The sequence below is a fragment of the Micromys minutus genome, assembly GCF_963924665.1.
Source record: "Micromys minutus genome assembly, chromosome: 1".
NCBI classification, from domain to species: Eukaryota; Metazoa; Chordata; class Mammalia; order Rodentia; family Muridae; genus Micromys; species Micromys minutus.
In genome coordinates this window covers 118043397-118057847 of record NC_137969.1, presented here as the reverse complement: position 1 = coordinate 118057847, position 14451 = coordinate 118043397, and positions in this window count along the sequence as shown.

Sequence of the window (14451 nt, the reverse complement as noted above, 5' to 3'; positions counted from 1 at the left end):
GGGTCACCACAACCTGAGACACTATATTAAAAGGTTGCCCCATTATTAAGGTTTAGAACCACTGTGTTAGACTCTTGAACCTCAAGGGGAAGAGTTTAATAAAGACATTCCATTTGGGACTGAGTGCTCCGAAGTACCTCACTGTCTGTCCATTACGTATTTATGGATCTTTGTTAATTACCATTTTTAATAGGGTTTGAATGATGCTATTATCTCCTTTTGTTTGGCATCCTGAGTTTTTAATTTTGAGTTTTATGTCAGTTTGGGTTTTCTTTAGTGACTTTATTTCTTTGTTAAATGCTACTTTTGGGTCTTGAATTGTTCCCACTATCTTATCCAACTGTTTGTATTTCAATGGTTTTTATTGAAACATCTATTCATAGCATCCTTAAGGTCTTTGAACATAGTCCCAAATGTAAAAGGGTTTCTGGCTTCTGGAGGAGACGTATTGTCTTGGTTGTTCATGTTCGTGTTTTTCAGCTGTCATCTGGAATTACGATGTTATAAGCATTTCTGGGTGTATATATTTGATCTTATATTTTCTGGGTGAATGATGTTCTGTTCTTTGGTTGCTGTTGCCCACTCTGGGTCCTGGCCAAGTGTGGCAGCTGTGGAGTCACAGTTGCTGTTCTGCAGATTGGTGGGAGTCATGAAGGAATAGGCTAGAAGTAAAGTCTGAGAGGGATAGCAGGGAATAACTAGGGGGACTCTGGGTCCACACCAAGAGGCTAAGTCCTGAAGTGATTGAGGTGGTCTTGGGGAGGGGTTTGGGGGGGGGGAAGGCTGCAGCAGGGCTAAGGGTGAATCTGGAGAGACTGGAATGGAGAACAGGAAGGAGGATGAAGTCTCCTAGCTGAGTCCCAGCCTACTGTGGCAGCAGTGGGCCCCTGGTAAAGAGAGTTCTGCAGCTCCACAGAGTCACAAAGGACTATAAGCAAAGACTGAAATGGGCCACCAGAAAAAACTAGGGGAAGTTTGTGAGATAGATTTTATTTTTGAAGGAATTAGCTACCTGTTAGAGGATTTTCAAGTATAAAGTCTGAAGGAACCCTGGTGGCTGAAGACCTCAGAAATTCCTGTTTGAATTTAAGATGGGCTTCTGGCAGATTTTTTTCTGACCCAGGGGACTTGCCTCTGCCTTGGCATTTATAGTTCTTTTAACTGATTAACTGAGACTCACTCACATTATTTACTTTCCTGAGAGTCTATGAATCTAAATTAGTGTTCACCTCATTAAAAAAATATCTCCACAGGAACATCCAGCTTAGTGTTTGACTCAATGTTTGGATACTGTAAGCCAAACTGACACATAAAATTAACCACCCCAGCAAGGTACCAGGGAAGCACCTAGGAGTTCTGTTTTCCTAACTGTCATCGAAATGTGGAATTCTTGTTAGACAGGAGCAGATTATCCATACACCAAGCCTGTACTCTCTTCTATAGCCCAGCAACTGGGAGGGCTCCTTGATTCATAACCCACATCTTTGTTTTATTATCTCTAGTTACAACCTATTCTCCATTAGTTTATGTTCAGCAATGTGACATATATACACACATTTCTGCAGATATGTTCATGTTTAAATATAAATATACTTATTTGATAGAAATAAATTAAATAAAATTGTAGAGAATTTTTTTTTTTGAAATTCCATATGTGGTGATTTGAATGTGTGTGGCAGAGGAAGTTGCACCATTAGGAGGTGTGGCTTTGTTGGAGTAGGTGTGGGCTTGTGGGAGGAAGCATGCCACTCTAGGAGTGGGCTTTGAGACCCTCCTCCTAGCTTCCTGGAGTCATTCTTCTTCTGTTTGCCTTTAGACCCAGATGTAGAGCTCTCAGCTCCTCCAGTGCCATATCTGCCTGGAGGCTGCCATGCTTCCTACATTGATGATAATGGACTAAACCTCAGAACTTGTAAGCCAGCCCTAATTAAATGTCCTTTGTAAGAGTTGTCTTGGTTATGATGTTTCTTTGCAGCAATGGCAACCCTAACTAATACACCATATCTTTATAAAGATATTTATAGAGTTTAAGATGCTCAGTTTGGGAAGTTCAAGAAAATGACTTCAGGGGTATAAAAATAATTAAAACCCAACTCTATTTTCCGTTCAATGCTAACTTTAGGTAAAATAGTAAAAGAGGAAGTTTACATAAACAACCACACCCCTACATTTATGTGGCAGGATGTTATCTCCCAGTACTGTGTGCCTTTGTTATTTTGTTTTTACTGGATGGTGACTCTTTAACAAGGGGAACTGCCATTCAGTGTTTATACTGAATAGGTAAGAGACACACTGCCATTTTTGCTGTTGCTTACATTTTCGTGTATAGGATTCAGGATGTTAAGACTCCACAAGAACCCCAGACTCGACCAGGGTCCAAACTGAGCTCACCTTTGACCCCAACTCATCTTTGTTCCAACCCCACGTGTGCTTAGTCATCAAGGTATAAATCTTCTGATGACCTTGGGAAGCCCCATTTCCTCTAGTTCCCATAGCAGACTGTAGTTCCTGGAAGAAACCACATTTATACTGAAGGTCCTACAAACAAACTGGCCAGGAAGTCAGGATTATGAGAAGATGGAAAACTGCATACAGAGCCAAATATCTTCATCTCTCTTTAGTCTTCTTAATGGTTATTTGCTACCACCAACCTATGTAGCAGACCTAACATCTTTGTGACGTCAAGTAAAATGTTTGGGATGTATTGTAAATTTGGCAGATCATTAGTTCCCACCAAACCCAAGTTAAGAATGCCACAAGATGGCACCTGAAACCTATAGCAGAAATTACTGTTGCTCTGTTAGAACTACACCTATCTGATGTCCCCACCATGGCATTTGTTCCATAGATTGACTTAAGACTTTTTTTTTTTTTGTTGTTGTTCTAGGTCTATAAATGTTTAAGTTTTCTTCTTTAGTGGAGCATACTTCCAGGACAACCTGAACGAGGGTGCCCATGCTATAACCATCTTTAGCTCAGGATAAACTGTTTCTTATTGTCTTTGGAGAAAGAGCTGTTTTCCACTGATGTTGTGTTTAGCCATCGGATCCTAGGGTTCCTTCTTCAGTAGTCCTGGCCACTTGCCCAAGCTCCTCATCACTCATGCCTGGAGTCCACAGCAACTCTTAGTGAAGTCTACCTCCCAGCCTTCTGATTTTGCTAGGCAATCCTTGAGAAATGTACATCATGTTACTTCCTGTTGTCAACCTCTCAGGAATCCCTCAGACTGCTTGGATAAAGTACACACTGTAGTGTGGCCCAGAAGGTGCTGTATGGCTGGTTCTTGTCAACGACTCCTACTCTTGTTCCCATTTGCAGTGGCCCTCTGCTGTGGTCATACCATTAACCTGCTTTCCTTAAAGCCACAGAGCTCTTACCTCTCCTCACCTGATTTCTGTGTTGCCAGATGTTTCTTAGTCTGCGATCACCAGCTGCTTCTCCTTATTCTTCAGAGCCTGTGTTCTCTTCAATCTCTGTGTGCTGAGGCTGTGGATATGTCAGCTATAGGCTCTGCTCTCCACTGGCCTAGGTGGAAGGGCATGGCTCTGCCTTCAGAGGTGCTCACTGTGGAGGGATCAGTTCTTATGAATGAATTAATGTGATTTTTCTCAAGGCAGGCAATGGCTATCTTGGAAGTTTTACCCATCATCCTGCTTCTGCTCACTACTCAGTCATTATTCTGACATATAAAGCCTTCCACTATATTCCTTATGCTTTACATTTCAAGGGCCTCACCAGAAGCTGAGCATCTTCTGGCACCACCAATATGAATTTCTAGATCTGTGAGCCCAAGTGAACCTCTTTTCTTTATAGATTACCCATTCACAAGTTCTGTAACTAGAGAGATTGGAGTGAAATGGTCAGATCCTGCATTTAGAATACAAAGACCCAATTAACCGACTCTCACCCTCTATAACTAAAGCTTCAGGAAGATTCTCAACCACTCATCTGGAGAGCTGGCTTCTCTCCTTTGTTCCCTAGGGCAGAGATGATGCACTGGAGCATTTTAGGCCTTCCTCTGCTTGGGTCACCTGCTTCCCTGCAGTCCAAGTATGTCAATTTCCTGACAGTGGATGGCTGCGGTATCTTTGTCTCATGACTGTCATGTGACAGACACCTGCTACTTCCCTTCACTGAGATTGAGATTGTGTCTTTCAACCTAGAGCTCAGTATTTTACTAGTTAGCTAGAACAAATGATCCTTTTGTGTCTGTCCCCACCCCCATTACTCTCCTTACAGGCTTGTTTGTGTGGCTAAACCCATACCTTTACAAAGCAAAACCAAACCCAACTCTGTGGGTTGGGAGAACCATACAGGGAGTGGAGTGAGGGTGAGGGTGGAGGGTTGGGGTTAGAGAGCTGACTAGAGCAAGAGTGGGTTGAGTTGTAGCAAAGGATGACCATGTTGGACATCAGTGGGAGGAGAGGCCCTGGATCCTTAGATGGCTGGATGCCCCAGTGTAGGAGACTGCGAGGGTGGGGAGTTGGGAGAGCACTCTCATGGAAGCAGGGGAAGAAAGGATGGCATAGGGGGTTTTCAGAGGGGAAAGTGGGAAAGGGGAAAACATTTGAAATGTAAATAAATAAAGCATCCAATAAAATCAGCAGGGGTAGTATTGCTCCCCTGCTGCCCCAGCCTGAATGCTGTGGTACGCAAGCCCCTGTGTCCCCACCTCTGTACATCCTGGAGGAGGTCATGAGAGTCTCCAGAGTGCTCTGAATTGCCAATGAATGTCCCTTTGTGGAGGTCAGAACAGTAGGATGTGAGACTCAAGGTATGGACTCCATGTCTCTTGCCTTGTAGCAGAAGTTCCATCACAGGGAAGGAGAGGGGTAGAGCCTTCATCAGGAAGGTGCAGAGGGAGGTAAAGAAAGGGTCCTGGGACACATGCTTTCTTATTCTTTGTGTCCATAAAACTCAAGCACATCCCTGCTTGTCTCATGGCCTGAGGGCTAGCCTTTCGTGTATCAGTCTCTTCTCTGAATTATGATGAATACCACAGGCTGAATGACTTATAAAGGGAGAACTTCATTCAACTTGGGATTTTGGAGGTAGTAGCAATGATTGTGGACAGGGCTTTTCTGGCTGTGTCACAGCACAGTGATTGACAATATGTCAGGGAGCACATGGGAAGAAGAGCTCATGTAGTAAAACAGGGGGCCAGAGATGGGTCCTAAGCTTGATGATCCCAAGAGCAAAATGTCCAAAGACCCAATATCCTCCCATCAAACCCCAGCTCTCAGATCTCCACCCTGAATATTGAGAGTCCAACAAATGGCCATCAGGGGAATGAATCACACCCAACTATAACATTGCATGGTTAGTGACTGTATTTTCTAATACTTTCTGAATGATCGAATGAGTAATTTATAATGAATGCTAACTTTCCAAGAAAGAGCCCAAGCTATTCTCTGTGGGTTTCCCATCATATGTATATCTAAATATACGTGGTGGTAACTATAACACCCTACTTTCTGGCCCTCTCATGGAATCAAGAGTCCACAAACACCTGGAAGGTATACATTCCTGCTCTGAAAACTGTTCTGCACTGGGGAACTAGCTGGCATTACCACTCTAACACTCTAAGCTTGATGTCCAGATGGATTTACAAAATTGAAATGTCAGACTATATTGAGAATATGAAGCTTAGTGGTGGCAGCAGTAAATATGGATGGCAGGTTTCCTGCAGCCACCAGACACCTGTGCCTCTTATACCTTGTGCTGACTGCCACCAGGCTGACCTCGACTTCTCTTACTCCTTCTTGAGCTTTTTCACCTCCATTATCAGACTACCCCTTGCCTGGGATCATCACACCTCCCTCAAGCAGATGCGATCTGTTTCTTCAGCATCTCCTCTGTAGCCTGACTCCGTTGGTGTTTTCCTGGTACATGGTCTGCTCTACCCTGTTATGTCCATGCTGGAAACATGCACGTGGCTCTGAGCTGCAGAGATGCAAGCTAAGTAACTACATCTGTGCCAGCCAGATTCACACTGATTTTTAAGTGAATTCTTCCCAGTTTTTAGAATAGCAGAGACCTGGTGTGATCTGTCACATTGGGATGTTAGTGGAATCCATAAAGCTCAAAAAGCAAAAAATAGCTCAAAGAAAGAAACATCTAAGACTGCCATCTTGGTGGGGACCATATGACTATGCGGGATGAAGGAGTCTGGGGCTGCTTCGGACAGGTCATAAGATCCTGTGGTCTGGGAAAACTTAAACTAACATCAGTCTGTGTTCTGGTATCCCCCAGGCATCTCTGTGAACATCTGCCCCAGCACCAGAGCCCAGCTGTGTCCCTGCAAGGGTAAGGTACAGCAAAGGAACTGCCCTCACTTTTCTGTGCCAGGAATGAAGGTTAACACCCGTGTTGACTTTATTTCTTCTTCAACATTGCTCTGCTACACCAAACCACTTAGAGACACTAAAAGGGCCAGGGAAACAGCTGGCCCTTTTTGACACCTGCATTTCAAAGTGCCGAATTCAACATGCTTTCAGTGGTTAGATTTGCACATATGGATTGTTACCATAGATGCTTTTGTTTCTTGTTTAGCTCTTATGAGAAACACAAACGGGTTTCTTACTGCTTGGAAGGGTGTGCAGGGAAAGAGCCTTAAATTGACAAGATGGGGTATGGCAGCTCGGTTGGGCCAGAGGCATTCTTTCTCATTTCCTGATTTAAAGTACATATTCGTTCCTCTCTGACTTCAGGTCTTTCATTAGTCCACATTTGTCCTACAGAAACTTTGAAGGAGAGATCACAGACAAATATTTTTGATGACAGCCTTTAAGCAGAGCCAATTCTCTTTTTGGAGAGAAAGGAGCCCTGGGAAGAGATGGAGCTGGAATGTGGAGGGGAGGGAACAGCTGGAAGGAACAGGAAGGAAATGAAGTGAATGAAAGCTTAGTTCTGGGATGTGGAAGGTCTGAATCATGTGCTAGGAAAGAAGTCAACAAAACACATTTCTCAGGTCTCTGCAGAAGCCGAGGAAGGCAGTACAGGTTATGAACTCCATCCTTTGTACAGGACATGTACCACATCTTCACCTGGGGTCTGCATCCTGGACAGAAGATGGATTGGTCTCCATTTGGGTTAGGCCATGGGAAGTCAGTTCATTTTGTAGTAATCAAATTAGAATCAATGTCTGATGACAAAGTCCCTTCTGGCTTCTTGGGAAAGTGGCAGTGTTCCCAGCAAGCCTTGACAGACTTGATCTTTGATAGGGAAAGCAAAGGACTTCAAAATAAATCATTAATACACTGGTGACCTTTTGTCATGATAAGATTGTAATTTAGAAGAGATAGAGGATAGAGCAACCAGGGGTGAGCTATAGAAAAACCCAAGGATGCTGGGAAGTTGCCCTCTTTCGAACCCATAATCCAATAACTCCCTGGGTTTATGTGTCAAGAGCATCAAGTTACTAGATGGACCTCTCAGACTCCAAGAAAATGGAGACTTTGTGGCTTCACTGCCCCTCTTCCCAACCTTAAAAACCAGTAGTCGTGACCTCCAACCCTAGTGGGTTGTATAAAAAACTAATGGATGTGCATAAACAATACCAGAGTAGTGAAGGACATCACTGGTGGATACTTGGGATCTCCAGAACCTTAGTCCAATCCCTAATACAATTCAATGGATTTACATGGAGGGTGCTTTGATCCCTGGGGCAAAATCTTACATTTATTATCTCATTATTTATCTCCAACTCAACCCCATGAGGAGCCCCTGTCTTTGCTTGTTGTCCCCAGTCAATTATTTCAAAGCCTCAATCACCAAATATGTTAGCAACTTGGTTTTGGGTATAAGTCCCTTAGCAAATTTAGTTATTTTGTCATTAGTTCTTAAAGAATCAAATTTTGGAGGAATGAAAGTTCTTCAGAGCTAGGAGCCTGCCCTGGGCTGGATCTTCTCTGGATAGTAGCCCATTGATTGTGGGGTGTGAGGGTGTGTGGGGGTGGGGGAGACAAAATTGGTTTTGTTAGTGTAAAAGTTGCTTTGTATGAATAGAATTTATTCTACTCATAATATATAATATATATTATATTATTATATTATATTACATATAATATATATTATATTATTATATATATTACATATAATATATAATAAATGAGTGTTAGTTATTCTGGGTACAGAAGCTAATGGCTTAATATGAATTATCACCATTGGCTTAATAGCAGGATGGAGGTGGGGTTGAGGGTGGAGGGATGATTAGGTAAAGGATTTATTACTATGGCTCCTTTCTCTTGCTACAGCCAGAACTTGTCTGGCTAGGCTGCTTAACTCTTTGTGAACCAGAGAGGATGGAAAGGAAAAGAGCTAAAATCTTTTACACAGGCACATATGCACAGGCACATATACACTCATGTACACATTTACATTTTACACAGGCACATATGCACAGGCACATATACACTCATATACACATTTACATTTTCATTCACATTCTCATTTACACATTAACATTCACATTTTTGCTGGGCCCAACCACCTATTTCACACAACTTTACAAGTATTTATGCATGCTTACATACATACACATATGCCCACATACATTCATATAAACAGACATGTACATTTGGATAGATGTATGGATAGATGGATAAATGGGGAAAAGTTCCCTAAGCTACCACACCACACCATACCACACCACACCATACTATACCACACCACACCAAACCACCTTTATTTCTTTTCTCTTGCCTTTTTATACATAAAACTTTTAAAAAAATTACCTCATAGATGTGACACAGAATGGGAGTGATAGAAGAATGCTGATTATTAAATTCAAAGCAATATTTAATTCTGTAAACTCATTATAAGTTCAAAGCAATAGTTTCACATGGCCTTGCCTTATCATAGTGCACACCTGTGACTTCATCCTTGGACATGAATTCTTTTCCTTGAACCCAAATTTGTCCCAAGCCTATTTCTCCTTTTAGTGTAATTATGAAAACTCATTGTACTTATTATGCAGCTTTTACTTGCTATCATGAGAGTGGGCACATTCTATTCTTGATTCTAACTTTATTACATCTTCCTAGCAAAAGCATCTCTTAAAACTTTTTTTCCTAAGATTATTTGAATCAAATCAGCAATTCTATAAAATCATGAATTTATCTAAACAGCATTAATTTGTGAAAGTGCATCATTATATTGATCTGTAGGAAATCTGTTCAATGAGGTGGGATAATGACTAAGTATTGTTATATTAATTTAATAATGACAGGGAATGCATATCAGCTACAAGCAACAATCATAAAATGAAGTCTTTGGAACCTTGCCTCATAGAGCTCTGCTATCACAGACTATGAAATAAATAAATAAAAGATAGATAGATAGATAGATAGATAGATAAATAAATAAATAAATAAATAAAAACAGTGGGTCATCTCTAGGAAGGCTACTTGCTAGCCTTAGCCTATCCTAGATGGCTTCTGACACTTCAAAAGCTGCTCTGTGGCATGGGCATTTGAAAAGGCAGACAAGACCATCTGAACCTCTGGGTGACTGGGGGCTTGGTGTGCTATACTGCAAGAAAGTAGAACCTTCTTGTGGCTGTGATGTCCTTCTGTTCTCTGCAGTTGGCAGTCAAAGCTGGAACGAAAGGCAGTGTCACACCCAACATATGTTGGGAAAAGGCAGTTGGGGGATGCTACAACAACATCATCTCTGGAGAGTGAACCCTTTTCCCCGTGCTAATTCACCACCAATGGCAATGATGCATCTATACTGTTTCCATTTCCTAGCTATTGTGAACACAGCAGCAACAAACATGGATATTTGTGGAATAAGATATTGAGCCTTTGGGTATTCACTGATGAATGGATAGGTGGTAATTTGATAGATTTATTATTAGCTTTCTGAGGGTTCTTCACACTAATTTCCAGACTGGTTGCACCAGTTTGTCATCCACTTACAGTGAATAGAGTTTTCTTTCCCCCACATCCTCTCCAGCAATGGTTGCCTATTGCTTTGTTGATTTTTGCCATTCTGAGTGGGATGAGATGCAATCTCAAAGTTGTTTTGATTTACATTTCAAAATGATTGCTACGAATGCTGAATATTTTAAGAAGTTATTTCTTAGCGATTTTAATTTCATCTTTTGAAAACTCTGCTTATCCCAAGCCAACTTTTGAATGGGTCATTGCCCTAAATTCTTTCATTTTATGCTTTCTTTATATATTGTGGGTATTAATCTTCTCTCAGATGTGTACCTGGAAAAGATTGTCTTTCATCTGTGAGTTTACTCATTACTAAATTGTTTCTTTAGCTGTCCAGAAGCTGTTTAGTTTTGTGAGGTCCCACTTGCCCTGGGCAAATGCGATCTTGTTCAAAAAGTTCTTTCCTATACCTGTGTCATGTAGGGCACTGCTCCTGTTTTCTAGTGGTTTCAGTGTTTCAGGTTTCAAAGTTTGGTCTTTAATCCATTTGGGGTCCAGTTTTTACGCAAGGCGATAGGCATGGGATTGATGTTGCTCTTCTCCATATGAATGACCAGTTCCCCATACCATTTGTTGAAGATACTGTCTTTTCTCCAGTGTATATTTTTGGCATCTTTGTCAGATATTAAATGGTATAGTTATATATACTCATGTTTGAGACTTTGATACTGTTGCAATGGTCTACATGTACCATGGTCTTTTTGTACTTGCACCGTATTATTTTTATTACCTGATCTCTCTAATGTAATCTTAGGGTCTGGAATAGTAACCCCCAGAATCATCTTCTTTGTTTACAATTGTTTTAGTTATCTGGGGTCTTTTGTGGTGCCAGGTGAGTTTTAGCATATTTTTACTTCTTTCTTCTATTGCTGTGAGGAATGAGATGATGATTTTAATTGAGATACCATTGAGTCTGTAGATGGGCTTGGGGAGAATAGTCATTTTGACATGAGCATGAGATGTCTTTTCATTTTCTAGTCTTTCTTTTTTTTTATATTTTGGAGATTCAATGTTTTCATTGTAGAGGTCTTCCATTTCCTCATGCATGTCAAGATGTGGTCAGAGAAGCTTCCATGTGCTGCCAAGTAGAATGTATGTTCTTTGCTGTTCAGGCAGAATTTTCTGTAGACAGCTGTTAGGTCCATTTGATTCATGATACCGTGTAATTCTGGTGTTTTTCTGTATGATTTTTGTCCAGATGACAAAAATTGGACAAATGTTGAAGAAAGTGAGGTATTGAAATCACTTACTATTAATGGATTGATGCTAATCTGCATTTTAAATTTCGATAGTTCACTTTTAATAAAATTGGATGCACCAGAGTTTGGTGGATATATGTTTAGGATAGTAATGTCTTTTGAGTTAACTGCATTCCTGGTTAAAATGAAGTACCCTTCTGTATCTCTTCTGATTAGTTTTAGTTTGAGGACTATTTTGTCAGATGCTAGGCTAGTGATGCCTGATTAATTCCCTTCCTGGCCATCCCTTCCAGTAAAAGGTATTTAATCTCTGGTCCACCCTGAGTAAGTTGTATGCACCCATTTTCTACTATGAACAATGCATAAACAATATGGACAAACAAGGACTGTGTCTCTCATCAAGAACTGCTCTGGGGGAAGCCTTCCTCATATAGAGCTGTGCTGCCTAAGTCTCCTGCAGAAGGCCCCTCTAGTTCCTGGACACTCACCCCACACACATCCTCTTCCCAACCTGCAGGCCCAACACTGGACAACGCAACTCCCTCCTTCTGCTTCCCAGCAGTGTCTGAGTGTTTGGATGTCTGGAAGTAAGGGAACCCCAGCTTCAGCCTCACCAACTCCCCATCACTGGCCCACATGGCTCCTTCCAACTCCACTGTAATTTCCAGCAATGACAGGACACCCTAGAATTTGGGAAACCCTGTCTTCTTGGCTTCAGCCTGCTTTGTTTTTCACAGGGGATGGTGGCTGAGGCCCCTACTGAATGCTACATAGCCTAATGCCTCTCATTTTCCCACACCCCAGTGGTGAGCCAAATGTGGAAGCACAGGTGTGTGTTGATTTCAATTATTGTATTGTTGATTTTGGTGTTTGTGTTCTCAGTGGTCCTATGTGTTTCAATAATTACAGCCCCACTTTCTTGTCTACAGTCTCTTGGCCATACTCATTCCCCTTCAGTGTGAGATATTGCTTCTTGTATTTTCTTTGTTTGATTTGTTGGATTTGATTTTGTTAAAGGTGCTCATATCATGGGAAGCTTTTCTTTGTGTGGTATATAGTTTTGCTGGGTTTATTAGTCTAGGATGGCTTTCATAGTCTTTTAGGACTTGGAATGCATTGTTCTAGGCTGTTTTGGATTTCATAGTTTTGGTTGAGAAATCAGCTATTATTTGGGTTTTTCTTTGTATGTGATTAGTGTTTTTTCTTTTACAGCTTTCAATTCTCTTCCTTTGTTTGTAGTGTTTTAATGATGATATACATGGTTGTTTTGGTCATGTCTATGTGGCGTTCTTAGTGTTTTCTATGTCTCTATGAGTGTGCTGTTTTTTAGTCTGGGGAAGTTTTATGATTTCATTGAAGATCTGGTCTATGCCATTGTTTTGGATTCTTTTCCTCATCTATGCCTATAATTTGAAGACCTCTTATGCCATTCTGTCCTATAATTCCTGTATGTTCCTTTCATTCATTTAAATTTTTTATATTCCTTGATTATTTTATCTGGATTCTCTACTTTATCCTTGAGTCCTGACATTTTATCTTTTGTGTGATTTATTCTATTTGTAAGGCTTTCCATTGAGTTTTATAATTGGATTATTGGGTTTTTTTTGTTGTTGTTGTTCAACTCTTATTTTCATTTTAGTTTGAGTCCTCTTCAGAGCACTTCTTTATTGGATTCCATTTTCAAATCCTGGATTGTCTTTATCATTCCCGTCAGCATCATGTGCTTTCTTGGCTATCACCCAGGTCTTTATTCTGTTTAAGTTCATTGAACAGTTTCTTTCTGTCTTCCCTATTCTTTCTTGAATGCTTTGGTGAACTTTATGATTGCTATCTTAAATTTTGTGTCCTGGGGTTTATCTGGGTAGTTCTCATCGATAAACATTCCTATAGGCCTGGTGGATTATGGTGGGAGAGGGCTACTGCTTTGATCTTTTATATTGTTTATATTTTTGCTGTAAAACCTGAACACATGGACTTTTGTTAGAGCTGTGTCCGATATGGGCAGGGCAGACTGGGGCAGAATACGGACTATTCTGGGTAGGACATATTGGGTCTAACAGTTGGACAAGGCTTAGGTGTAATGAAGCCAGGTGGACACAGGAGCTGGGTAGGCCTAATGTGCATGCTGGTCCAAGCCTGGAGTTTGGAGGTCATGCGGACTCATCAGCTGTATTAAGCATGTAAAACAGCACTCTGTGGAAGATCACACCAGCTTTTGGCTATGATTTTGCTGATGACTATTACAGTGCTGTTGCTGATGTCCTTTGTGCCATTCGCTTGTACTACACACTTGTATGACATTTGAAATGAAATGGGGTGACACAGATATTTCCATACAAAGTCCAGAGTTAATATGTACAAACTGAGTACCTGGATTCAGCCTCCACCAGTAGTTAGGCACACAAGTGGTTCTAATTTAAAGGTTCCAAGGAAAATTGTGTTACTTTGGGATTCTTATATTAAAGTCTGAGTGCTCTTGACTTTAGAATGTGAGTTTATTTAGAAACAGGGTAAATGTAGATGTAATTGGTTCAGTCAAAATGTGGCTGAATTGGAGTGGGGTAAATTCTAATCTGGTTTGACCTTATTAGGAGGGAAATGTGACATAGGCAGACACAGGGAGGGGGAGCACTGTGTGAGGGTTTGGGATACATTCTCAAAGCCAAGGGGCTACTGGCTACCAGGAGGGTCATCTGCAGCCTGCCAGAGGAAGTGTAGCCCTCCCCACACCAGGCTCTTGGACTTCTAGCCTCCAGAATTATAAGACAGTAAGTTTCTTTGATTTAACATCCAACTTCTATAACTTAAAAAAAAATACATTTGTAGCATATTATCTCCATTTATTGTTCATGTTTTATAGTTTCCATTAGTTCTCTACAGTTAGCTATAGTCTAAAAACATTAAATGGTAGCCTCTGGCAATAACTCACAAGTTTTAATTTAAGCCCTTTGTCTGGTGTATTTTCTCTCTCTGCTACCCGCCCACCCATTGCTTGGCAGCTGTCACATTCATTGGGTCAGTTGTATACTGCAGTGTTTGGATTCAAGTGATCCATATATATATATATATTTTTTACTTAATAATGTCCTCAGGATATGAGAGTAGTGGTGTTAGCAATGTGGATCTGCAATAGAGCAGCCACAAAACACTTTCTGCAAGAGAAAATTTGAATCTTTCCCACTTGAAAAGTAAAGAAAAAGTTGCTTAGGATGTGGAGATCTACAGTAAGGTGTAATGTTTAAGTTAACTGTTTGAAACTAAGGGTAGATAGATAGGAAAACAGTATACATGGGGTTTGCCACGATTCC